The sequence below is a fragment of the Somniosus microcephalus genome, chromosome 25 (genome assembly GCF_052327205.1).
Source record: "Somniosus microcephalus isolate GS21.2 chromosome 25, FLI_Smic_1.0, whole genome shotgun sequence".
NCBI classification, from domain to species: Eukaryota; Metazoa; Chordata; class Chondrichthyes; order Squaliformes; family Somniosidae; genus Somniosus; species Somniosus microcephalus.
Window position 1 is genome coordinate 45,025,710 of NC_141011.1, and position 27,270 is coordinate 45,052,979.

General features: G+C 45.8%; 1 pseudogene across 1 annotated transcript in view; it reads right to left on the minus strand.

Annotated features, from left to right (window-relative positions):
• LOC147100760 (uncharacterized) overlaps nt 1-27,270 on the minus strand; it is a 387,502-nt pseudogene that overhangs the window by 66,412 nt on the left and 293,820 nt on the right. The window contains exon 6 of the transcript XR_015073560.1: nt 2,938-3,097. The product of XR_015073560.1 is annotated as an uncharacterized LOC147100760 (transcript). The remainder of the gene's footprint in view (nt 1-2,937; nt 3,098-27,270) is intronic.

A 27,270-nucleotide genomic window follows, 5' to 3' on the forward strand; every position in this document is an offset into this window, starting at 1 on the left:
TTTTTTTTTTACCAGAAAGGAGATGAACCAAAACAGACCAAATCACAGCATCTTCCTTGACCTCCTTCTACCCACCTCCATATCCCCAAGCTCCCTCTTGTGCTACATCCACCCAACTGATGCTATTAGGTTTTCGTGTGGCATCATAGAAGGAATCATAGAAATTTACGGCACGGAAGGAGGCCATTCGGTCCATCATGTCTGTGCTGGCCGAAAAAGAGCCATCCAGCCTAATTGCACTTTCCAGCTCTTGGTCCATAGCCCTGTAGGTTACGGCACTTCAAGTGCATTTCCAAGTACTTTTTAAATGTGATGAGGGTTTCTACCTCTACCTCCACCCTCTGGATGAAAAAATTTCTTCTCAACTCCCCTCTAATCCTTCTACCAATTACTTTAAATCTATGCCCCCTGGATATTGACCAAATCATTGGTCATATATTCCCCACAACTTGATTTACTCCCTGTATAAAACTAGTGACTAAGATTAATCATCAACTTTCTGATTTTTGACACATATGCACATGACTTTGCTCAAAAGTTTTTATCATGGGTACTATTTTAGTATTAGGTTTACATTTGATCCTTTTGCTTACTTGTAATTGTCTTTTCCAACATGCTACCAGGTAAACAGATCAAGTAAAAAGCTCATTAACACATATACACGGCATCTTCCCCAGTTAGCATAGATCCAAGAAAGTAAGCCTGGCAAAATAGGGAACTCGCATCTCTTATTTTCTGGCTGATTTTGTTAAAAAAAAAATTTTAGCCAAGAATCAACTTGTCTAGTTACCACCTGCAGTGACCATAAAACCATAGAATGATACAGCACTGAAGGTGGCCATTTGGTCCATCATGCCTGTGCTAGCTCTTTGAAACAGCTGTCCAATTCGCCCCACTCCCCTGCTCAGTCCCCATAGTCTTGTAAAGTTTTTCCCTTCAAGTGTATATCCACTTCCCTTTCGAAAGGTCCTATTGAACCTGTTTCCACCAGCCTTTCAATTTTGCCCTGGATTATTGTCTCTGAAAGATTCCCCACCACCGACGTTAGGCTGACTGGCCTGCAATTGCCGGATTTATCCCCCTCCTCTTTTTTAAAAACGTTTGCAATCCACCAGTCCTCTGGCGCCACCACCATATCTAAGGAGGATTGGAAGATTGTGGCCAGAGCCTCCGCAATTTCCATCCTTACTTCCCTCAGCAACCTAGGTAAGGCTGGGCCTGATTAAACTGAGCCAAACAACAATTCTCCACATTAAATGCCATTGTACTTCATATGTATGTCACAGTTGTTCTGGTTTTATACACTGTCAGCATGCACATGCCCCTCCAACTATGTGACAGAGCAGCAGCCATGTCTAGTGTGAATAGAATGATCATTTTAACAACAGCAACAGAGAGAGAACAAGGAAGGAGAAAATTATTCTGGCGGATGAGGAATTATCCTATTCATGGCATTTACCAGGAACCAACGATGTCTCATCGACCAACCAGCTGCACTTTCGCTTCATGGAAGTTATTACATCCGCAGCATTCATAGAATGTGCTAGAATAAGCAATCAGCTCACATTCAGTAAAAGAAAGATTTTCATTTATAAAGCGCTTTAAACGACCTCAGGACGTCTCAAAGCGCTTTGCAGTCAATGAAATACTCTCTTCTAATGTAGGAAACGCGGCAGCCGATTTGCGCACAGCAGGATCCCACAAACAGCAGTGTGGTAATAAGCAGAAAATCTGTTTAAAGTGATGTTGGTTGAGGGATAAATTTTGGCCGGGACACTGGGGATAACTCCCCTGCTCTTCTTCGAAATAGTGGCCGTGGGATCTTTTACATCCACTTGAGGGGGCAGACGGGGCCTCGGTTTAACGTCTCATCCGAAAGATGGCACCTCCGACAGTGCAGCGCTCCCTCAGTACTGGCACTGGAGTACTGCAGTAACATTACTGCAGGGGTTTGTTTAATCAACAATGTGTTAGGTATAACCGTAAAGATAAACGCAACCGTGAATTTCTACAAAGAGGCGAGTTCCAAGTTCAAGGAAGTAGTTGTGGAGGTCACAATATCCAACTGCACTCAGCAGATCAAATTTCTGAATGGATTATTTGAGAGAGATTACCTAATACTCTAGATCTAGTAGTGAACCATTATAATGAAGCTCGCAAAGCCATGGCAGAATCACTGAACGAACACTTACATATGTTCAGACATTTATTCTGTTGCCTTGATGCTTATGGATTTGCTCTGCTATATGAAAATCTGCCCCTGGATGTCACCAATAACATGGGAAACCCCATGAACTCTACCAGCTAGAAGTACAAGGGCAGCAGGCGCATGGGAACACCATCACCTCCAAGTTCCCCTCCAAGTCACACACCATCCTGACTTGGAAATATATCGTCATTCCTTCATCGTCGCTGGGTCAAAATCCTGGAACTCCCTCCCTAACAGCACTGTGGGAGTACCTTCACCACACGGACTGCAGCAGTTCAAGAAGGCGGTTCACCACCACCTTCTCAAGGACAATTAGGGATGGGCAATAAATGCCGGCCTTGCCAGCGACGCCCACATCCCGTGAATGGATAAAAATAAAATCCAGCCTGTCTTGTGAGAAGTAATACAGGATAGACGAGAGAGAGCGAAAGAGAGAGAAACAGATAAATATTGGGATTTTGGCCCTTGTCATAAAGTTAATGAGAAACTCTGGTCCCAGTGCCAAACCTGTTTAATCCACATCTATGTGTAAGAACAAAACTGGATTATACTAAAGTTGTATACTTATGGTCCAGCCCGTTTTATTATATATAAAGAAAGTAAAAAAGCATAAATCATTTGAACTGATATTCATTAATCAATATATTGTACGGAGTCCACTCATCAAATGAAGGATGTGTGAAGCTGCATTGTACAACTTATAATAAAAGCTTTACTTTTATACATACAGCGCAGCTCCATTTGTGCCTCCAATGTAGAAGAAAGGGCCTTGCTCTTTACATTCTTCCGGTTTCTTGCTATTGGTGAGCTTGTCTCCTGTTTTCTGATTAGCGCTGCTAATTTGCTTTCCACTTTCAGATCCCTCGGACAGTGTCGCGGGAGTCCCTGCTGTGTACCATGGGGCAATTCAGAGGAAGACGGAGCAAAAAAGTAAGTTAGGAGGTTAGTGGGACAGCTTTTCATAAACTTTGAATGAATTCCCCCAATTTTCCATTCATTGGTCATTAGCAACTCCTGGCAATTTGTGCCCCAAATCTCCCTTATCCAATGAACTGCGGGCCCTGATACTAACAGGAGGGCAGGGAGGGTTACAAAGGAGCCCTGTCGATTTTAATGGACGGGCCTCATTTAAATAACTCTTCGCTGACTCCCGTCTGACACCCGGCCAGAGTGACCGCCTGCCCGGCAGGCGTGAGTAAACGTTCAGCAGCAGGAGGTCACAGCTGGGGACTCGTGGAGACAGTCCGCGACGGTCAATGGAACGAGGGCTTTGCAGGAGATCAGGGATTCCAGCGAAATTGTGGGGAGGCCCAAGGACTCCTTGAGGGGACTGGGGGGGTAAGCACTCCTGCTCCTCCTGGCCCACAAGGAGTTCGTAAAGGAGCAGATCTTTAATGCTTTAAAGGCAGGGCCACATACATCTGAAAATCCAAGAAACACAGCAGGGAAGAAATTCTGGCAAAAGTGCAATGGGGTGGGATATCTACTCACCACTTTCATCTACCAATGGTCGAGTCCCAGTGGGTGCGGGTGAGGGTGGGAGGTAAGGTACTTTAAAGAACTAGGGCGGGCATTCACTCCTGTAGCATCGCAAATAGGGCCACTGGCAGTGGAACTCAGAACGGCACCCTCTCACTCCAAGAGAGGAAGCCCAAGGCCAAAGAAAGATATGCCATCATTTTTCTAACTTTCCCCTTCGAGAACAAAGCTGCCATTTTGCTTTCTGCGTTGTTGAGGCCATCTTCAGGCCTAGAATGGGGCCGTAAAGCTGCTCTCGGCCAACGTAAAGGTACTGCTGGGTCTATCTGGGGTGCCTGGAGAAGAATTCCTGGGATTGCCCGGGAACATCCCCCAGACCTGTTCTAGCGTGCGAGATCAACATAATGGGGACCAGCTGAAGAAGCACCTTCCAACTGTAATTTGTAGGGAGATCTTTAGAAGGGTAGATTCAGGATTTGCCAAAATTACTGCCTAGTTAAGCTTCCCCTCCACCTTGTTTCCAATTCATGCAATTTTTGTGCTAATGTGCTGGGAACCTACATCAGACCAGTCCAGCAACGAGACCTACTGTCGTGGGGAAGCCTAGTTGTACTGTTTGTATTAAGTGAAACGGATCATAACTGTTGCTATGTACATTCACTTGTGAAATAAAGCAGCTGAACAATCTGTACTTATTACTGATTGGTAGAAAGATGAAGTGATACAAGTGGCTGAGAGAACAAGCCTCAATGGGCCGCAACTGCCAACATTCCTGAAAGCTCCAATCTCCACCCCTACAGATACTGAAGGCCACGACATTCATCCCCCCTCTCCCCATCCCCCATCTTTCTCCCGATGCCAAGCCATGCCGGCGTATAGTTCCAAAGCCACTGACAGCTCTCTGGTGCCTTGTCTAAAGGACCATTCTTTGTGTGAGACTAAGGAACAAGCGCTGGCAGGCTCTTCAACCATGGGGGCTTCACAGCCACTGCTGGCAAAAACCCGTACAAACTCTAGAACCGTAGTTTTGTCCCTTATCCATCACAAGACATGCACACACCTTCACTGCTACTATATCAGCTACCATAAGCACACGCTCTATGCTGAAGGGAGCTTCCTCCCCAACCCTTGAACAAGTAATCTCGGTGCAGATAACTGTTTCCAGGGTCTGAAGTACCATTTTTGTATCTCAGCTAAAGAAAATATACTATTGGAAGTTTCCATTCATTACAGTAATATATCTACAGCAGTACTGTATCAAAACTCTCAGGAGGGGCTGGGCTGCTTTACTGCTCCTTCTTGTAGAACTAGGAAGGAACATAGGAACAGGAGTAGGCCATTCAGCCCCTCGAGCCTGTTCTGCCATTTAATTAGAACATGGCTGATCTGTATCTCAACGCTGTGATATCTTGGGACACAGCATATATATACACAACAGCACAGCATGGCTTCCGGTAAGAACTGTGCTGCACATGGCTTTATTATTATATACATCAGTAGTCCTCCAGGTGGCGCTATTACACTTCTCCCTCCTTATTGAGGAAGTTAATCATAGTAAATGATAATTGAACATGACTTGCATGGTAAACACAACTCTTGGTATACATTTCTCAAATGGAACCCATTTTATGTTTCCAAATTCTACTATAGAATTCTGTAACACAAACAAAGGATATGAACTTATTTTCCATATTTACAGATTAAACTTAACCCCTGGTTTTCTGTTTCGAAGAGGCAACCTTCTTTCTTGAACAGACCTTTCAGATCTTGTTGAAGGACTTTGACTCATTCTAGGTTGAGCCTGTGGAGAATTTTTCTCCAAGGGCTGACCTTGATCTACATTTGGACTCTTTACACTTTCAGACTGTCTGTCTGCTTGACTTGGGCTCAGACTTAAATTCTGACTTTGTCTTGGACTTGTTTCTGGTACGTCTGATGTAGGATTTGCTACAGGTACTCTACTTGTAACAAGGTTATCTGACTCATTAGAATAAATTGAATCATCCCAGCTTTCAACTCTTTCTACATCTGTAGATAAGATATGATCAATGTGAACAAACCTAACCTTTCCATGATCAAACATCTTGACCAAATATGTGCGAGGGCCACATATCTTCAATACTCTTCCTGGTAACCACTTTAACCATTTATGCTGATGGTTCTTCACTCTAACCTTCTGGTTCAACTTCACACTTCTCTCTCTGACTCTACCTTTATCATGAATCTCTTTCTGCCTTGAATGTTTCTCTTCTACATACTGTGCCAAGTTTGGCTTTAACAACGAGAACCTGGTTCATGGCTGTTGTTTGAGAAACAACTCTGCTGGTTTTCTACCAGTAGTGGTATGAGGAGTATTCTGATAGGTATTCAGACAATTTGCCAGTTTGTGGTCCAAAGACAACTGACGTTTCTTGGATTTGGATCCAACATTTGCTTGATGAGGGCACGTTTGACAATTTGAACTGTGCACTCTGCTGCACCATTTGAAGCAGGGTGGTTTGGTGGAACTTTGGTATGTTTCACACCGTTTCTGCTCATGAACTGTGTGAATCCTTCTGAACAAAATTGCGGCCCATTATCAGACACAATTTCTTCTGGGAGGCCGTATGAAGAAAACAACCTTCGCAAATTGTCTAGTATTTTGCTTGTTGTTATTATCCGCAACAGAAACACCTCTACCCATTTCGAGTGACTATCTATCACTATGAACAATTGCTGCCTTTCTAGCTCAGAAAAATCTACATGTAACCTTTACCACACTCTGGGAGGCCACTTCCATGGCTGTAATGGTACTGATGGTGGTTTCTTGCTCACCGATTGACATGTTGTACACTGACTGACTGTGTACTCTATCTCTTTATCTAAACCTGGCTACCATAATTAACTGTGTGTAAAGCTCTTGGTCAAGCACATTCCCAGGTGCTGGTCATGTGATGGGGATGGCAACCTGGACATAGCATCAGCATTACTGTGATCAGCTGATCGTCTGTACTCAATGCCATACGTATACACTGACAAAATCAAAGCCCATCTCTGCATTCGGGCTGCAGCTAAAGTTGGAACTGAGGACTCTGGATGGAGGATTGCTGTCAGGGGTGTATGGTCAGTAACTATGGTAAACTTACGACCAAACAAGTATTTGTGAAACTTCTTGACCCCAATAATCAATGACAAAGCTTTCCTTTCAATCTGCGCATAATTCCGCTCACTGGCACTGAGAGTGCATGAAGCAAAAGCAATTGGTCTCTCCTCCCCACTATCCAGTACATGAGAGATCTCTGCCCCAACTCTGTACGGAAAGGCGTCACACGCTAGCTTGATCTCCTTAGATACATCATAGCGAACTAACATGGTACTCTCTACTAACTGGCTTTTACACTCTTTTTGAATGCTGTGTCACATTCTTTTGACCACTTCCAAGAGATCTGTTTTCTCAACAGCTCATTCAGTGGATGTAACAATGGCCCTGAAATTAGGATCGGGAGCTTGCCGCGTGTGCAAGCCCTGATCTGCACTCACCCTGCGCGCCGACATCTGAAGCCCGGGCCTGCTTGCATTTCCTGTCACAAGCCCGGTTCCGATGTCGGCGCGATGTGCTTACCTGATCCAGCGGCGTAGTTAGTGCGATGTGCCGGCTGGGATCAGGTGAGCACTGTGCAGCCAATCAGGGGAGGGAAAACTCATTCATGAGTTTGACAGTAAGAGCTGTCAAACTCATGAAAAGTATGGGCTGCCAAAACACTACTTTAACTTTAAATAAAATTTTAAAAAACATCCCACTGATTGTATTAACTATAAATAAGTTTTAAAAAATGTTTTAAACAATTAATCAATTTTTTGAAAAAAAAAAATTAAAAAAAAATAGGGTCTAAAACTAAACTTACCATCCTGTAAATTCTTTAAAAATAACAAACCTGCGGAAAAAAAATTTCTACATTGTACTAAAAGCCCACTTACCTGAAAAACTAAATACTTACGTCTTGTTTTTCCACGCGTAAAGACCGGAGGTCTTTACACGCGCGCAACTCTGGAAAAAAAAAAGGAATTTTACTGCGCACGCGCTGCCTGTGCAGTCGCGCGCGTTCTGCCTCTTAACCCCTTGGGTCAGAGGACAGGAAATGCCGGTTTTCAGCGCATGCGCTGTGCATGCTGAAAACCGGCAATTCCTCCGGGCCCACGCGTGAGTACCCCGTCCGTACTCACGCGTTGTGCCCGGAATTACTGGGCCATTGTAGCCAAGTTTGGGAGGAACTTTCCGTAATAATTCAAAAGACCCAAAAATAATCGAAGTTCAGAGACATTCTCGGGAGTGGGTGCATTTCTGATTGTATCCAGCTTTCCCTTGGTTGGATGTAAACCATCTTTGCCTACTCTGTGCCCTAAGTACTCCACTGAGTTTTGAAACAACTCACACTTGTGAGCTGTCACTCATACTCTGTGCTTCTCTAGCCGTTTGAGAACTTCATTCAACATCTCATCATGGATTTGCCTGTTTGGTGCTGAAATGAGTATGTCATCCAAATAACACACTATCCCTTCAATCCCTTGCAAAATTTGGTTCATCACCCCCTGGAATATGTCGGGAGCAGAAGACACTCCAAATGGTAGCCTATTGAACTGATATAGGCCTCGGTGAGTATTTATAGTCAAGCATGACTTGGACTCTTCATCTACAAGTTGTAGGTAGGCGTTTGTTAGATCTAACTTCAAAAAGATCTGGCCACCTGTCAGCGTTGTGAACAAATCTTCCACATTTGGCAACATATTGGGTAGATTACACTCTAGAAGCTGGTTTACGGTTACCTTATAATCACCACACAACCTTACCTTACCATCTGACTTAGGTACAACAACAATGGGTGTAGCCCAATTACTCAGATCTACCTTAGAGATAATGTTCTCAGTTTCTAGTCTTTTGAGTTCTTGCTCAACTTTCTCCTTGAGTGCATATGGTACGGGACGTGGCTTGCAGTAAACTGGTGTTGTGTCCTTCTGCACTCTGACACTCGCCTTGAAGTCTTGGATCAGACTGCCCGTTTCACTGAACACCTTCGGATACTGCTTGATGACATCATCTTTCGATGCAAATTTCACTTCCACACGAAAAATCTCATTCCAATCCAGCTTTAGCGATCCCAACCAATTTCTACCTATCAAGGCAGGCTTGTCTCCTGCCACTACTATGAGAGGCAAGCTCTGACACGGATCCTTGTATTTCACTGGTATGGTGACACTTCCTACTACAGGGATTTGCTCTACTGAGTAGCCTCGCAGCTCTACCTTCGATTTCTCTAGTCGATAATCACGCAACTTGTCGTGATATAGTGATTCCGGTATTACGCTCACAGATGCACCAGTGTCGATTTCCATGGGTATCCTGGTTCCTGTGACATCTACTTGGGTGACGATACCTTGCGAATCGCTGTTAGATACCTTCGTGCTCCTGATGACGTGAATCTCCAGGAATTCCTCGTCCTGCTGCTTCTCTTCAACGGTATGTAGTGTCTGGCAATTTCTACTTCTAGCATTGCCAGTCGGTTTACTCTTCTGTTGGCATTACTTCGCAAGATGCCCAGCTTTCTTGCCGTAGAAACACTCTGCCTTCACATATGGACAGCTTTGAGCGATGTGTTGCCCCAGGCACTGATAGCACGCTGAGGCCTTGGGGCCCAACTGCCTTTTACTTTTAGCCTGCAACCGATTCACCTCAGTTGTCTGACGTCTGGAAATGGCATGGAACTCTTGGGAGTATCGGTCAGCTATATCCATCGACATAGCTGTCTGACAAGCTAAGTCAAGTCAGGGGTTGTCAACAACTTACCTCTGATACGTTCATTTGTTAACCCATAAACAAAGCGGTCATGCAAAGATCAGTCCTGAAAGTTTCCGAAATGAGAGTGAATGGATAGCTTTTTAAAGCTACAATGTACTCTCTGATACCCTCGTTATTTAATTGATATCATGTTCCAAAACGATAACTTTCAGCAATTTCCAGGGGCTCAGGGCTGTAGTGCTGTCCTAACTTGGTTAGGATTTCCTTCAGTGGCGTGTCCTTCGGCTTGGTGGGAAGAAGCACATTTTTCAGGGTTTCAGACACCTCGGGGCCTGCTTCAGTCAAAAAAATAGCCCATTTCATTTTTAAAACTGCCCGGTTACGGTTTACATCATCGGGGACTTCGACAATACTATTCGTGGTGAAAAACATTTCTAGCCACTCCACATACGTTCCGAAAGTCTCTCGGTCGCGATGGAACTCACCCAAGTGCCCTATTATTCCCACAGGCGCGGCCATCGGGATTCTGGCAACGTCGACAGTTCAGCCACGTGTGCTCAAAATTTACCTCAGATTTTTAAGTTTTTCTGCAAAACGAAGAACCTCTAACAGTCCCTCCGTCGGTTGGCAGGATTATCCTCCAACAAAAATTTCAGCTAGGGAATCCGCAATTGCATCCTCATCGCCAATTCTGTGATATCTTGGGACACAGCATATATATACACAACAGCACAACATGGCTTCCAGTAACAACTGTACTGCAGATGGCTTTATTATTATATGCATCAGTAGTCCACCAGGTGGCTCTATTACAAACTCCATCTACCCGCCTTGGTTCCGTAACCCTTAATACCCTTACCTAACAAAAATCTACCGATCTCAGTTTTGAAATTTTCAATTGACCCCTAATCTCAACAGCTTTTTGGGGGGAGAGAGTTCCAGAGAGAAAAGAGCCATGTGCTGCTTACAGGGACTTTAAATGAGCTCTGCTAAGGGTTGTAGTCCAAATATTACCATGTTCTTCCCCATCTCCCCCACTCACACCGTATTCCAAGTGAAGAGGGCTTGTTTCTTCAAATGACAAAAGTTGCCCAAACACACAAACTTGTTTCCATTGTGTTGCCAGAAAAAGCAAATTTAATTGACATAGTCACAACGGAGCAAATTCAAGGGCTTGCAACAAGTCAAAAATTGACATACCCTGAATTTTGTGCTATTACACTCGGGAACAAAAGAAACAAGAGCTTCAGTACATTAACATCAGTGAGCTTAGCTGAAAGGTTGTGGCCAGCTCTGTTATTATAAGACTGTAATAAAAATCAAAGGGGCTCTAATGAAGTCAAAGTCAAAGACTGTGAGGCTTAAAGAGTTTAAACAGTCATTAGAACCCCTAGATGGAATCTCTTATCCCTTTCAGGTGTTTACTATTCCATGTAATGTGTACCTTAGGAGATATTATTATTCCACTAAACAAATACAGCTAAAGGGTCCATGAAGCTCATATAGTTTGACCAAACTCTGTGGCAATAGGACCGCACCCTTAAGTCTGCTAATCATGCACAAAAAGTGCCTGGAGACATTGGTGAAAGTTACAAAATTCACTGCCTTACTATAAAAGTGTAAAAAAAAGAAAAAGGATAGAATTATTAACATGTGATCACGTATTACTTCACATTCTGTTAGTTTACTTGTTCAAAGAAATGAAATAACTTGAATTTATATAGCGCCTTTCACGTCCTCAGGACATCCAAAAAGCGCTTCACAGCCAATGAGGGTCTTTTAAAGTGTAGTCACTGTTGTAATGTTTATATCCTCAATAGTACAGTACTTACTCCTACAGGATTTCCTTGCATGAAAACAAAGGGTTAAAGGTACAGAGAATCCCTGGTTAAAAACAACAGAAGTGACAGTTGGGTATAATTACTTTTGTGACTCATTTTCACAGACTCCACCATTTTAGAAAAAAAAGGCCGAGCTGGGAGTAGCACAGCTCCAAACCTCAGAGGAACCCTGTACTGACACACGCACAAAGGAGTGTGTCAATTAGTATGTGACTAAATGTTATCTTTTAAAAATTGCCTTCAGCATTAAAGGAGAATTGTATTCCTATTAATTGCTATACAATACTAAATATTACACTTTCTGATGATGACGAGCACCCATTATGTGTAGAATCCCCTCCCCGTTTAGTGACATCCTGCGGGTCCAATTCACCACCTGAGGCAGCATGGAACGATGAAAGGCCATTTGGCCCATCAAACCCCTTCTGCAGACCATTTACAATTCATCTCCACTGTTTGATGGGCCGAATGGCCTTTCATCGTTCCATGCTGCCTTACTTGGTGAAGTGGACCCGCAGGATGTCATTGGGGAAATGCTGGAGGCCATTATTAAGGGAGCAGTAGCAGGACATTTAGAAAATCATAATACAGTCAAGCAGAGTCAGTATGGTTTTATGAAAGGGAAATCGTGTTTGACAAATTTGCTGGAGCTCTTTGAGGATGTAACGAGCAGGGTGGATAAAGGGGAACCAGTGGATGTGGCGTATTTGGATTTCCAGAAGGCATTCAATAAGGTGCCACATAAAAGGTTATTGCACAAGATAAGAGCTCACGGGGTTGGGGAGCAGGCTTGAGGGGCCAAATGGCCTACTCCTGCTCCTATTTCTTATGTTTTTATGTTCTTATGTCACTAAACCAGGGAGGGGATTCTACACATAATGGCTGCCATTAGGGTGCTTGTCATCATCAGAAAGTGTAATATTTAGTATTGTATAGCAATTAATATGAATACAATTCTTTAACGCGCAATTTAATTTCCCAATTAAAAGTTTCTGCTAAATTAGTCCCCGACCAGCCCTCCCCCAAAGATGAATCAATAAAAGTCCACAATACTTACAAATTTTACAATCTACATAAAAAAATCTTGAATCAATTGCCTTCTTCGGTATAATATCTCCCAGCAACCACCCTATTCCATGCTCAGCATTAATCTACATCTACTTATTTTTTGGGATCATCAATCCAATTTCTAACCAGATATTCTTCCAATGATTTTTAACGGTGTTAATAGAATGAACTCTACCTGGCAGTCTATTCTACAAGTCCATGACACTTTGGGGAATATTCCTTTTTACACAACTTGCTTGAGACTTGTTAAGTTTATGCTTAATACTTGATTTCCTATGGCATTATCGCAACTGTCAATCTTTAAAAAAAAAGTCCCAAGAACATGAGAAAATATGAAGCGAGAGAAAGGTCATTCAGCTCTTTAAATGCATTTCTTTCATAGATCACGTTCAATCTACCCTATGAGTGTTCCTCACTCAAGGAAAGATCAAGATTGGTTTGCCTCCTAGAGTGCTTATCAATCATCTTTTGGTAGCAGCTGCTCTGTCACTCTGAAAGATGCATAGCCAACTTTATTTAAACATCTTCACTGGAGCATCATCTCAGGAGAACTGTCAAGTCAATGATGCAATGTGCTCTCTTGGTAAAAAGAATTATTGCTCCCCCAGACTACTGCCCAGGGGGGTGAAGACGCAAAGTTGTGTTGCTTTACTTGGGAGCATGGGCGGAGTTAAGGGAAGGCTTCAGGATGCCGGGGCATCTGCAAGAGGGGCTGAGAACACCTTGGGGTGTGAGGAGGAGCGATGGGGCATAGCTGAGCCATCAGGAGCTGAGACACTGATAGCAGGAGGACAACCTGGTCTGCACCCACCTGAAGGCAGCAGAACAGCTACAGGCATCGGAAGGAGTCAGAGCATCTGTGGCTACTGGGAGGAGCCGAAGCATCCCATGGCCACTGGGAGCAATAAAACAATTTTCAGTCACCAGGATGTTGTGTATGTACCTTTAAGAGAAGAACTGATTCTATACTGCAGTACCGGCAGTGACCACCCCTGTATATAAAGCCATAGCGGGCTTCTGTACTTCAGTCTTAAGTTACCTTCTGTTCAGTAAATACCTGTTTTATTGTTCTCCTGCAGTCCGTGTATTATTAAGGCGCGGACACTACAGTGGCGACGAACAGGTTCGAACTCACCTGCAGTACTGCATCACCTCACGGGGATCTTTCCCTGAGAAGAAGCTTCTTGGAGGTCGAAGTCAGAGCAACGGGCGTCGACCGCGGGCAACCGCCCAAGGATCCCTCGGAGTTCGGAGAGTTGCAGGAGAGGCTGTGGAGAGCTGGGCTTGGCTCCCCAGTCAAGGTGTTCCAGCAAATCGTGCTGGTAGCAGGTAGTGTGCTGACCCTTCCGGACTGCGGCGGGCTCGAGCTCGATCGAGCGGCTCTGCAAAGGGGCCGTGCAGCATCGTCGGGAGGAAAAGAGAGAGAGAGAGGGTGGAGCGCACAGGGCGCGGTCGGTGCTCAAGAACCGGGCAGCGTAGCGAAAATAAAACAAGGGGAAGGAAAAGTGAGACGCGCCGAAGCCGCGGGTCGCCGCCATTACCCTGCAGAACGCTAGGAGCAGCGTGGCAGCAAGGGGAAGAAGGAAAAGCGCGGGAGGCGCCATTTTATTCCATTGGGGAAGAAGGAAAAGCGCGGGAGGCGCCATTTTAAATCACCCAAGATGCCGAAAAGTGGCAGTATCACTGCTTTTGACAACGAGGTAGAAGACTGGACCACGTATGTGGAAAGAATTGAAGTGTACTGCAAGGCAAATGAGGTGGCCAATGGAAAGAAGGCGTCGGTATTATTAAATTTGATGGGCGCAAGAACGTACGGCCTATTGCGGAATTTAATTACCCCAGCTAAACCAATGGAGAAAAATTTTGAAGAGATTGTTAATATCTTACAGGAACACCTAAACCCTACACCGCTGCTGATAGCAGAAAGATTCAAGTTCCATAAAAGAAACCAGCACAAAGATGAGAGCAATGCTGACTATCTTACGGAACTACGCAAGTTATCGAAGCACTGCCAGTTCGGAGCAGGACTGGCAGACACCTTACGGGATAAGTTTGTCTGCGGGCTCCAGAGTGAAGGAACCCAGAAACGACTACTTTCGGAAAAGGACCTGACGCTAGAACAGGCTTTCAGCACGGCAGTATCCTACGAAGCAGCAGCACGGGGAGCTGCGGAAATACAACAGAAACCACAAGAATACAGCGCTAACGAAATGGCGTATGGAGCAGAAAAGTGCTATCACTGCGGCAGAACAACCCATGATCAGAAGGACAAAGTATGCAGGCAATGTGGGAAAATGGGACACATAGCAAGAGTCTGCAGGTCGGGAAAGAAAACCAACACTACAAGAACTACTAAGGAAAAGTACAAGAAAGTAAAGAAATTGACAGACAGTAGTTTGGGAGATCAGGAGAGTGATAAGGACTCCGGGAACAGGAGACTAAGTTGTCTAAAGTTACACAACGTGATCGCAAAGGAGGATCACCGAACCATTTGGGTCACCCTCATGATAGCAGGGTCCCCAGTAAAGATGGAATTGGACACAGGATCAGCCCTAACTGTCATGATGAGCGGCTATTCTCACACATACCCTTGAAGGACACGTCCATTGTATTGAAGACATACACGGGGCAAAAAAGTCTACCCCAGAGGAAAAATAAGGGTGCCAGTTGAATACAACGGCAAGGAAACACAGAAACTGTATCTATATATACTACAAGATGGAGGACCACCATTATTGGGACATGAATGGATCCGAAAAATACAATTGGATTGGCATTCCATTCAGGCGCTAACTGTGACTGACAAAAAGGATGATGACGTCACACCTGGACGGCTGTCAAAAAATTCTAACTGACATGAAAGAGGTGTTCCAACAAGGACTTGGGACTCTAAAAGGAGTAACGGCAACGATAAAAATCGAAGATAACGCAAACCCAAAATTTTTTACGGCCAGACTGGTACCTTACACGATCTGCCCATCCGTTGAAGCAGAGCTGGAGAGTCTGGAGCGTTCGGGTGTGCTGTCCAAGGTGGACTGGAGCGAGTGGGCCACACCCATCGTTCCTGTAATGAAGAAATCATTGAGCAGCACGCCTGGGGAGCCGAAGAAGGTTTGCATCTGTGGGGACTTCAAGGTAACTGTGAACCCAGTCCTGCACACAGTACAATATCCACTCCCATGGATAGAAGATATTTTCGCCTCACTATCTGGAGGGAAACGCTTTACAAAGATTGATCTGGCCCAAGCGTATCTACAAATGGAGGTGGAAGAAGCATCTAGGAAATACCTCACGATAAACACTCACAAAGGCCTTTACCAGTACAATCGACTGGTATTCGGGGTAGCATCAGCCCGGCTATTTGGCAGAGGGCGATGGAACAAGTCCTGCAAGGGATCCCGGGGACCCAGTGTTATTTGGACGACATCCTGGTTACGGGCGAAAATGACAGTGAACACCTTGCCAACCTGGAGCAGGTGCTCACTAGATTACAGGAATATGGGCTACGAGCCAACTGCCCCAAATGCGAGTTCTTCAGGAGACAAATCTCGTATTGTGGCCACATGATTGATGAGGAAGGGTTGCATAAGTCGCCGGACAAGATTGAGGCTGTAGTCAAGGCTCCAGCACCGGAAAATGTGTCGCAACTGAGGTCGTTCCTCGGGTTGGTGAACTACTACCATAAGTTCTTGCCGAATTTATCTACAATTCTGCACCCACTGAACGCCCTGCTGCAAACTGGAGTAACATGGAAATGGAGTGATGAGTGTAAGCGTGCCTTTCAGAAATATAAATGCCTAATCACTTCAAAAGAAGTATTGGCCCACTACAATCCAACACTACCAATTCGGTTAGCATGTGATGCGTCTCCCTACGGCATCGGAGCGGTGCTGTCACACAAATTCCTTGACGGTTCAGAGAGGCCAATAGCCTTTGCATCGCGCTCGTTAACCTCAGCCGAGCGTAACTACGCCCAGATTGACAGGGAGGCCCTCAGCCTGGTGTGGGGGGTGAAGAAGTTCAATCACTATCTGCATGGGCAGAAATTCACCCTACTGACTGATCATCAGCCCCTGGTCTCCATTTTTAACCCGAAGAAGGGCGTTCCGGTGATGACGGCGCAACGGCTGCAAAGATGGTCACTTTTTCTAGGGGCACATCAGTACGACATAGAGTACAAGGGTACAAAACAGCACGGAAACGCTGATGGGCTGTCGCACCTACCGTTGCCTACGGTAGAGGAAGCACCTGCAGTGGACCCTGTTGAGATATTCCATGCGACCACAGTTGAATGTCTACCTGTTACAAACTCAAGTATAGAGAAGGAAACCCGAAATGACCCGACACTCTCTCGGGTCTATGATTTGACGGTGAAGGGATGGCCAGCACGTGGCGACTCACTGTTGCCAGCATTCTCGCCAAGGAGAGAACAGCTGTCAGTGTGCCGGGGGACCTTGATGTGTGGATCCCGAGTGGTAATTCCACCCAAGTTGAGAGATAGAATGCTCAATGAGCTTCATGAGGGTCATCTGGGAGGGGTAAAAATGAAGAGCCTAGCCAGGGCATTTGTGTGGTGGCCGGGAATCGATAAAGAAATTGAGGATATGACCAAGAGATGCACAGGATGCCAGAAGGTCCAAAACGCTCCACCACAGGCCCCGCTACATCCATGGGAGTGGCCCTCATCTCCATGGCAACGGGTACACATTGATTTTGCTGGTCCATTTATGGACTCAATGTTCCTAATCGCTGTGGACGCCCATTCGAAATGGCCAGAGGTCATCAAAATGTCCTCCACCACCACGGAGAAAACTATTGCAGTCCTACGGACCATCTTCGCCAGGAATGGCTTGCCAGAACAGATTTGCTCCGACAATGGGCCACAGTTTGTGTCCGAGGATTTCCGGAGGTTTCTGAGGAATAATGGGGTGAAACATTACACATCTGCCCCATATCATCCAGCCACAATTGGATTGGCTGAGAGGTTTGCTCAGACCTTTAAAAAGGCAATAAAGGCAATGTATAACGACGACATACCACTACAACACAAGGTGGATAATTTCTTGTTTGCTTACCGGAATGCGACACATGCAGTCACCAACCAAGCTCCAGCCATAATGTTCTTCAACCGAAGGCTAAGATGTCGCCTGGATTTGCTCAAACCAAACATAAGACGAGATGTTGAGGATAAGCAATTCCAGCACATAAATGAGAAGCCAACCAGGAGCTTCAAGATAGGGCAACTAGTCTTGGTCCGCGACTACCGAACAGAAAAATGGCAGCCAGGAACGATATGCACACAGCAGGGACCACTAATGTACACAGTGGACGTTGGAGAGAGCATCGTGAGACGCCATGCTGACCAGATTCTAGAGTCACAGGAACAAGCCAAACCCATACCACGAGCAGGTGCACCTGGTAATCAACCCGAAGTACAGATTACGTCCACCTCAGAAGCAGTGGTATTGGAAGCTGACGAACCAACCAATGACAATGAGCCAGAATCAACTCCGCCGCAAGAACAGGATACTCGAGAAAGGCACTATCCAGTCAGGATCAGGAAGCCTCCTCAAAGACTGAACTTATAAATGATTATTTCAGTTGATGTATATAGTACAGAGAAAATTGTAATTGTGATTAGTTATTATTTAGTTGTTAAATGAATGTTATGTACTGTTTATCTAAAAGGGGAGGAATTGTTGTGTATGTACCTTTAAGAGAAGAACTGATTCTATACTGCAGTACCGGCAGTGACCACCCCTGTATATAAAGCCATAGCCGGCTTCTGTACTTCAGTCTTAAGTTACCCTCTGTTCAGTAAATACCTGTTTTATTGTTCTCCTGCAGTCCGTGTATTATTAAGGCGCGGACACTACACAGGGGGAGTTGTTAGAAACATTTTAGACTGAAGGGAAGAGGAGTACCTTCAGCTGCCGAGGTGCTAAGCTCTGGAATTCTCTCCCTAAACCTCTCCGCCTCTCTACCTCTCTTGCTCGCTCCTTAAGAAACTCTTTAAAATCTACCTCTTTGACCAAGCTTTTGGTCACCTGTCCTAATATCTCCTTATGTGGCTCGGTGTCAAATTTTATTTGAGAACGCTCCTGTGAAGCGCCTTGGGACGTTTTACTATGTTAAAAACGCTATATAAATGTAAGCTGTTGTTGTTGTAGGCAGAACTATATATGTGCGTAGTCCATGGTTGTAAAACTATGGTGAGCATAGAAAAGATCAATTAGACTGCACTAGCTCGGCTTGTTTATTCCTAAATGGAGAACTTCTTGGTTAGACCAACATGAAGATACAAGGCATTGCATAGATACAATCTGCTGTGAAGATTGTTCACCTCCAAAAGGAAAAGGTATAGAAGAGGTAATATAAACTGTGGAGAAACCATTGACAATTTCAGCAAACTCCAAATGAAGCTTTGCAAGTCATCTAAATGATGGCATAATTGGAAAATATCTGATCATTGAAATTAGATCCTGCCTCATAACACATGATCCAAGCTAGTTAGTAAAGACTTGCATAAAAACAGAAAATGCTGGAAATACTCAGCAGGTCAGGCAGCATCTGTAGAGAGAGAAACAGAGTTAACGTTTCAGGTTGATTACCCTTTGTCAGAACTCTGACAAAGGGTCATTGACCTGAAACGTTAACTCTGTTTCTCTCGCTACAGATGCTGCCTGACCTGTTGAGTATTTCCACCATTTTCTGGTTTTATTTCAGATTTCCAGCATCTGCAGTATTTTGCTTTTGTATTAGTAAAGGCTTACAACTTAGTTTGCAGTTGAAAGCATTTTTTAAGTCAAACTTACTTTGACTCGCTGAGATTACTGACAAATTATCGTGACAAGTTGGGCAGCCTTTGTGATGTAACAGGCAAAGTGGTCTTTATAGAAAAGGTTGCAACAAAATCAGCTGACAGGACGACACTGTTTTTGTTTTTCTGCTACTTTTCTCCCCTCCGCACTCCTGTCAGCATTGACTCCACACTGGGGTATAGTTCTATGGGCTCTGGTCACCACCCTCTGATATCTCACCCAACTGGTGATGTGTGAGCTTCAACAGCGAGTGTTGACCATGGAGCCTGATCTACTCCCCACTAGATGTGTACACACACACACACATCATAGCAGGGCGGGGGTGGTGGTTACTGCAGTGTGGTTAGCAATGGGAAATCCGGCACAGCTTTCCTTTTCCTATCCTCGAGGTGCAGAGGCAAGCTATAACATTGTGACTGAGATGAGTGCATTCAGCATTGACTAGAGATGGAACCTAGGATCTTCCCATTCTGTATGGTCCAGTTCCTCCCACAGTCTCCCCACTGGAAAATGGCAACCTGGAAAATACACAGGGCAGGATCAAGTGATACTGGACTCTGCCCCCATGTTCCGGCTCCCAATCTAGGATTCCACCTTGGCCTGGAGTAGAATTTCGGGCCCTAAGTATTTTACCCGGACCTGCTCTCAGTCTCTGTTCTGCCCTACTCAACTGCCAGATTGAATGCTGCGATGTGATGGGGGGAAAGTCCAAAGATTTGTGTCTGTTGGCAGTATTTTTTTTTCAAACAGTGTCAATTCAATTATTGTCAAAGATAATGAATCTCTAGTAACTTCTAACTGTAGGCCCAATGTAGCCTGGGCTAAAGATACTGCAATTTGAGGTTCATGCTATCTTCACTAAGAGATGTATGATGCCCGTCTTATTTAGTAGCACACTGTCTTAGGTTGAACACTAACCTGAAGAAGCACATGGCTCCTTGTTAGAATTGAGGTCCAGCGGTGTCGATAGACTTATTAGGAAATTATCTCTAAATTCGCTTGTATTGGAAACACTTTGCTCTGAAGCCATATTATCTTTAACCTTGTCCTCCTGATGCACTATGATGCTAGTGGTGACCTCTGACAGTCATAAAGACCTTGCTTAAAGGGGTACTGCCAGACCTTTTGTCCAGTTTGCTTAACTGCAACAATGATAAAGTACGTTACCAGACATACCTGCTGCTAAGACTTTCGAACACCTGCACTTTTTGCGTCAGATCTCACTAAGTGGAATAAAAGCTGAAAACCATGTTGCAAGTTTGAGCTGCAGCAGAGCGGATGTGTAAACCATGCCCGACACCCATTTGAACAGCTTCTTCACAGCATCCTATTCATGATTGCCCCAGCAACTAATCCTGTACCCAAATCATCCCTTTAAATGCACTGGTCAAAACACCAAAATAGAAAGTTAGGAATTATGAATGAAATTGTGAATGGTTGGGAGTGAGTCAATTAGGCGCTGCCTTCATGAGAAAGTATTCAACAAACTTGTTTTTATTTGGGAGAAAGAAGAGCGTAACCGGTCATTGTGACCATACATTGTGATACAACTTATTAGGTTGGGTACTTGTAAAAAAAAATAAGGGTTGTTGAACATTTTAAGAACTGTCCCATTAATTAAATAGTCCAGATGAGATCATAACCCAGGATAGCAAAACATGAACGATTTATGACCCACTGTCTAAACTCAGATTAAACTCCAGCGTTACTGCTACCTCTGCTGTGTGCGATTTAATTTGTCAGTCAGCAGGGTGTTGTGGACACACAGGAAGTCATCGTCATCGTTAGGAGTCGGCAGAGCACACTGCTGAGAAATCCACAAAAGTAGTTTCCCTCTGCCTTATAAAGTGTGCACACTATCTCTGAATAGGAACACTTGCAACAACAGCTTGCATTTACATAGCACCTTTAACGTACAGGAAACTCTCGTTTAAATGGCACAATTCATACTCCAAAAACAACACCTCAATAACCGGAAATGTTGCCGAGTCCGAGTCCGAGTCTCCCGCGGTGGCCGAGTTAGTCAGTGGGGGTAGTTCTCCAAACTGCCACTACTCGGCTTCTTGGCGCTGTCAGAAGTCCGAACACCTCAATAACAGGAGTCTGACTCTCCCGCTGCCGGGAGTGCCCAATTACTGTATACTGCACATTTCTTGATTTTTTAATTTCTGTTTGTTAAAAATAGCCTCGGTAGGTAAGGAATTTTTAATCAACCGGCACCATCCCAGTCCCGTCGCTGCTGGATACTAAAAAGCTTCCTGTAGTAAGACATCCCAGGGCGCGTTTTACTACGTTGCATACCCGGGATAGGGAAATGGGATTTGGCCAGTGTGTCATTGGTGACTGACCAAAGGGTTTTGGTATTGTGAGCAGGACAGAAACCAGACTAAAGAGATTTGAACAGGCTGCAGAGGGAGAGGTGGGCACGGAGTTGGGCGCCAATGATGCATTTAAAAATATTCAAGAGGGATTAGAGATGGAACAGAAGTTGTCAAAAACAGAGGGGCTGAGGGGTGGGAGGGTTTCTCAAGGAGAGGGCGATGACAGCATTTTGAAAAGGGAGCTTAATATCTGAAGAAAGAGACCAGTCAATGACATCTGCAAGTATTGGCCCTGATTGGACCACATCTGGAGTACAGTGTACAGTTCTGGGCACCGCACCTTAGAGAGAATATATTGGCCTTGGAAGGAGTGCAACGCAGATTCACCAGAATGTGACCAGGGCTCCAAAGGTTAGATTATGAGGAGAGATTACATAAATTAGGCGTGTATATAGAAGGTTAAGGAATGATTTGATTGAGGTTTTTAGGGTTCTGAAAGGGATTGAGATTTTCAGCTGGTGGGGGAATCTAGGACAGGAGTACACAACCTTAAAATCAGAGCCAGGCCATTCAGGAGAGAAGTTAGGAAACACTTCTTCACACAAAGGGTGGTAGAAGTGTGGAACTCTCTCCTACAAAAAGCTAGCTCAGTTAATAATTTTAAATCTGAGATTGATAGATTTTTGCTAGCCAAGGGGAATAAGGGATATGGAGCCAAGGCGGGTGGCTGGAATTAGGATATAGAGCAGCCATGATCTCACGGAATGGCGGAACAGGCTGAATGGCCTCCTCCTGTTCCTATGTAAGAGGAGGCAACTGTGTGGTCAATAGCTGGGTCCTGGAGAGGTGTGAAGGAGCAGGTGGTGAGTCTCACTGAAGAGATGAGGGGTGCTGGGAGGTAGGGGGAAAACTGGAGCAGGTGGGGTGAGGATCAGGTGGAAGAGGCAATGAGACAGGAAGAAGCTGACCTGACCAAGCAGATAACCTTAATTTTAGAGATGAAGGAATCAGCAGTAAGTGCCAGCCAAGCTCAGCTCTGCCCTCGTCCAACAAAGTAATCAGAAGCAAGAACCTTGACTGATTTCATAGAATATACAGCACAGAAACAGGCCATTCGGCCCAACCAGTCCATTCCTAGGAGCCGGCGGCAGAAGAGGCCCCGAAAGGCCAGTTTATAATTTTTTTTCATTTCAGGCAGGAGATTAATGGCAAGCGTGTAGGTGAGGCACAGGAGTTAAAATCTCCCAGGCTTCACGCTGCGGAGTGCCGGATGATTCCTGTCCGCCCCAGCCCCCTGACCACACACACCCTGCTCCCCATTATAATTGTCCTCCGGGGGGGAATGTCAGCAGCGGAAGGAAGCTGTGCAGAGTGATACGAGGAACTCTGCAGTATTGTGTGTGCTTGTGATTGCGGCCAGACATGCATAAAATCTATGGCCAGGATTTTCCCCAGGTAGGCCGAGAGGCTGGCTGGCTGCGGGCGGGTAGGCCTCAAAAGTGAGGGGCCGGTCCAGGGGAGGGACCATGGGAGGAGGATCGGCAACTGGCAGGGGTCGGGGGTTGGGTGGGGAGTGTAGTGTATGTACCCGTCTACCTTTAAGGAAACTATTGTATGTAACCGTTCACCTTTAAGAGAACTACTTTAGGTGTGGCACTACTTGTTTGGCTTCTGTATACTGTAATACCGACAGTGACCACACCAGTATATAAGTGTTGTGGCAGGATTGCTGGGGCAGATTCGCCCTGATCTTCGAATAGTAAAGACCTGTTTGTTTGTTATTCCTGAAGTCTGTGTCGTTATTAACTGTACAACCCACAGACTTTACAGTGGCGACGAGTCCGATCGTACCTTGCGGCAAGACTACCAAAGCAACTAAAGAGCGTCGAAGAGAGGCAACCGCCCTCGTCGTTCTGCTGGGAGAAAACACGAGGCTGCAGCAATAGAAAGGAGGAAGACTTTAGCAACAAAAGCTTCCAGCAGCAACAGGCACTGACTACCCTTCTACCACGGTGCGGAGTGAGCCGATCAGCAGGAAACAAGGCGGCCGCGGAGACTGTGAGTAGGGGAAAGTGTAACGAAATCCGGAGGATAAGGGCTGTGCACTCGACCACGGTCGAGGGGGAGCAGATCTGGTCAGGAAGTCGGGTCCAACGGCGTCGTGAGATAGCCGGACCGCGATCGGCGGGAAAAGCCGGGCAGCGACCGAAGCCACGAAGCGCTGAGACCGGGAGCAGGCGCGGGAAGAGAGAAACTCAGCCGCAGCCGGGGAGGGAAGCACCGGACTGCGTGAGGGCTGGGAGGCGAACGGGAGCCGAGCGTGTGGGAGAGGCAGAGCCGACCAAAGGAGGCTGCGCGAGAGCCAGTCCAGCGGCTGAACTGTTCTCCGCCAACGGGGTACCCAGCGCCGGTAGAGCCGAACGTGTGGGAGAGAGAGACAGAGCCGAGCAAGGGGAGAGAGACTGCGCGAGAGCCAGTCCAGCGGCTGAACTGTTATCCGTGAACGGGGTGTACCCAGCGCCGGTAGAGCCGTGCGAGCGGGAGAGAGAGACAGAGCCGAGCAAGGGGAGAGAGACTGCGCGAGAGCCAGTCCAGCGGCTGAACTGTTATCCGTGAACGGGGTGTACCCAGCGCCGGTAGAGCCGTGCAAGCGGGAGAGAAAGACAGAGCCGAGTAAGGGGAGCTGTGCGGAAGCCAGCCAGCAGCTGAACCTGTCCACTGTGGGGAAAGCGTACCCCTTCCACCAGGGAAGAAACGCAGGAAGCTGCCATTAGGCGGAGAAGACGACAGAAGCGGGAAACCGCCATTGAAGTGGGCGGGGAGAGAAGGAAAGAGCGGGAAACCGCCATTTTCGCGGGAAAACCGCCATCTTAACTGCCATTGAAGTGGGCGGAGAGAGAAGGAAAGAGCGGGAAACCGCCATTTTCGCGGGAAAAATCGCCATCTTAGAAATAAACAAATAAATAAGAATACTTAAAGAAATACTTGTGCTGCTCCCAAGGAAAGAAAGATGCCTAAGCGAGGGAATATTAACGATTTTAATTCTGAGATAGAAGACTGGGCCACGTACGTGGAACGCATAGAGATTTATTGTGAAGCCAACAAAATAGAGGAAGACGACAAGGCGATAACATTGCTAAACTCGATGGGGGCAAAAACATACGGGCTCTTGAAGCATCTAATAGCACCAGATAAACCGGCGGATCAGACTTTCGAAGAGATTGTGGCTGTGCTGAAGGACCACTTGAACCCCACACCGTTGATGCTGGCTGAACGTTTCAAATTCTATGCAAGAACGCAGAGGAAAGACGAAAGTAACGCGGAATACTTGGTCGAACTGCGTAGGCTGGCGAAATACTGCCAGTTCGGAGGGAATCTGACAGAGGCACTGCGAGACAAGTTCGTATGTGGATTGTCCAAAGAAGGGACGCAAAAGCGACTACTGGAAGAGAACGACCTCACACTAGACAGGGCTGTTCTTATAGCTGCATCGCACGAAGCCGCACCGAAAGGAACGGCAGAAATGCAGCTGAAGGTGGCGGCACTCGGGGTGGACCAAATTACCTCGAATACAACAAAATGCTATCGTTGTGGGAAGACAACGCACGACCAGAATCAATGCTGGTTTAAGAACCAAGAATGTAGGAAATGTGGCAAACTGGGTCACATCGCAAAGGTATGCCGGTCAGGGAAGAAGACCAACAACCAAAGGAAGCCACCACAAGAAAAGTACAGCAAGGTACACAAGGTGGCTGAGAAGAGTTCAGACGAACAGAATTCAGACTCAGACCCAAACAACCAGGAGCTGGGTAGTCTGAGAATTCACAATGTGGGGAGGGAAGCTGATCTACAAACTATCTGGGTCATGCTAAGAATAGCTGGAGTCCAAGTAAGAATGGAGTTGGACACTGGATCAGCTCTATCAGTCATCAATCGAAGGGACTACCACCGGCTATTCTCTCACATACCCTTAAGGAATACCAAGTTCGTATTACAGACATACACGGGGCATAAAGTATACCCCATGGGGAAGATAAGAGTCAAGGTGAGAGAGAGGGGTAAAGAACACCCAAGAATGAACTTGTACGTATTACCTGAGGGAGGACCACCACTTCTAGGACGGGAGTGGATTAAGAAAATAGACATGGAATGGCACTATCTAAAAGCCATCACGAGTGAGGACTCGGTACGAGCAATCAGCTCAGATTCTGGAACGGATGACGATAAGACTAACTCAAATATGGAAGACAAGGCTGAAATGGACTTGCCGACTATGGTGGAGAAAACGAAGACAGGCATAAAGGCTTATGCTACCGAGAAGGATAAAGCTTCAGAGCAGAACTCCAGGTTGACAGAGAATTCTGAGCCTGTCCAAGTTAAGGACTTATCCACGACGGAAGAACACAGAGCCCGGACTCAAACGTATCGCAAAATACAACAACAATTAGAACAGTTGAGTTACCGTCTCGTACAAGAGATGAAAACAATGGAACAATTCTGGGACATCGAATGGGAGAACCTGGAAAGACAACAGAGGCAGCTAGCTCAAGCTGAGAGCGACCATAGGGCCATCATGGCTAAGTATCGATCACATCTCCCTGATGCTGTTCAAGAGTTAGAATATTTGCAGAATGAAACAAATGAAGAGGAATCTTCAGGCAGCCAGGATTTTATCCCAGTTCCTCTCTACGACTCCTTACAAGCAGAGTGTAAGAAGTTGAAAGAACAGTATGAACAGGCCCAGGCTACAATTCTGGAGGGGGTTAACTCGGCAACCTCCGAAAAGCTAGTTTTAGTGAAAGCATATGAGCAACTAAAGGTTGAACATGAGCAAGAAGTCCAAAGGATGCAGGAAATGTTTGAGGAGCTCCAGGCCAAGACAGACTCATCGGTAGAGATTCCATCCATCGATGAAAAATTGGAGGTGGAAGACATGGCAGAACATGGAATCCAAGAGGTTCAAGAACTCATAAAAGTACTGAAGGAAACCCAAGACAAATATGAGGCGGAAATGACCAGGGTTCAACAACTTGAAGAACATAGTCAACTGGGAATCCGGGCAGTGGAAGGAAAGGCAACTGGAAGAGAAACAGAGACTGGAAGAATGGCCCCTGAGCTGGAGCTAGAGAGCATCAAGGCGCAACTTCTTCGAGCGCTTAAAACCCAAGCACCAGAGGGAAAGGTGGATGAAATAGAGAAGAAGCTGATCCACAGTGTCCCCGGGGAAGAGTTAACGACCAGCCAACTCCTTCACAGGCGGAGTGACAAGACTCCACAAGGGGAACACGAGCTTCAGGCTTCAAAGGGAAGGAATTCGGAGCTTCCAAAAGGGATGGAGATAGCTGAGGTGGCAACACAGCTTTTACAAGGATGCCAAAAGGACGCTGAATTACGTCAAATTGAACAGAAGAATGGGGAAACAGCTACTCCAGTAGAAGGAGTAAATAGCCGGATAACACAATCCCCGATGGAAGGGAAGGTATTGAACTCACAAATGAGGACAGTAGTGAAGGAATGGCAGACAACCCAGGAAGAGCGTGATGAATATGAATGTATGAGGAAGTCTTTTCAAGAAAGATGTCTAGGGAAGGAACCACAGTCGGCTAACGTCCAGATGGGTAAGGAGGAAGTAGAAGGCCCTCTCGCTGGCCTAACTCAGGACGACCCCGAATATTACCATGACCTGTTGAGTGACACTGAATATTACGAGGATCTGGTCTGCCCAGTTTGTGAGGAAAACTCCCAAAGTGCTGAAATC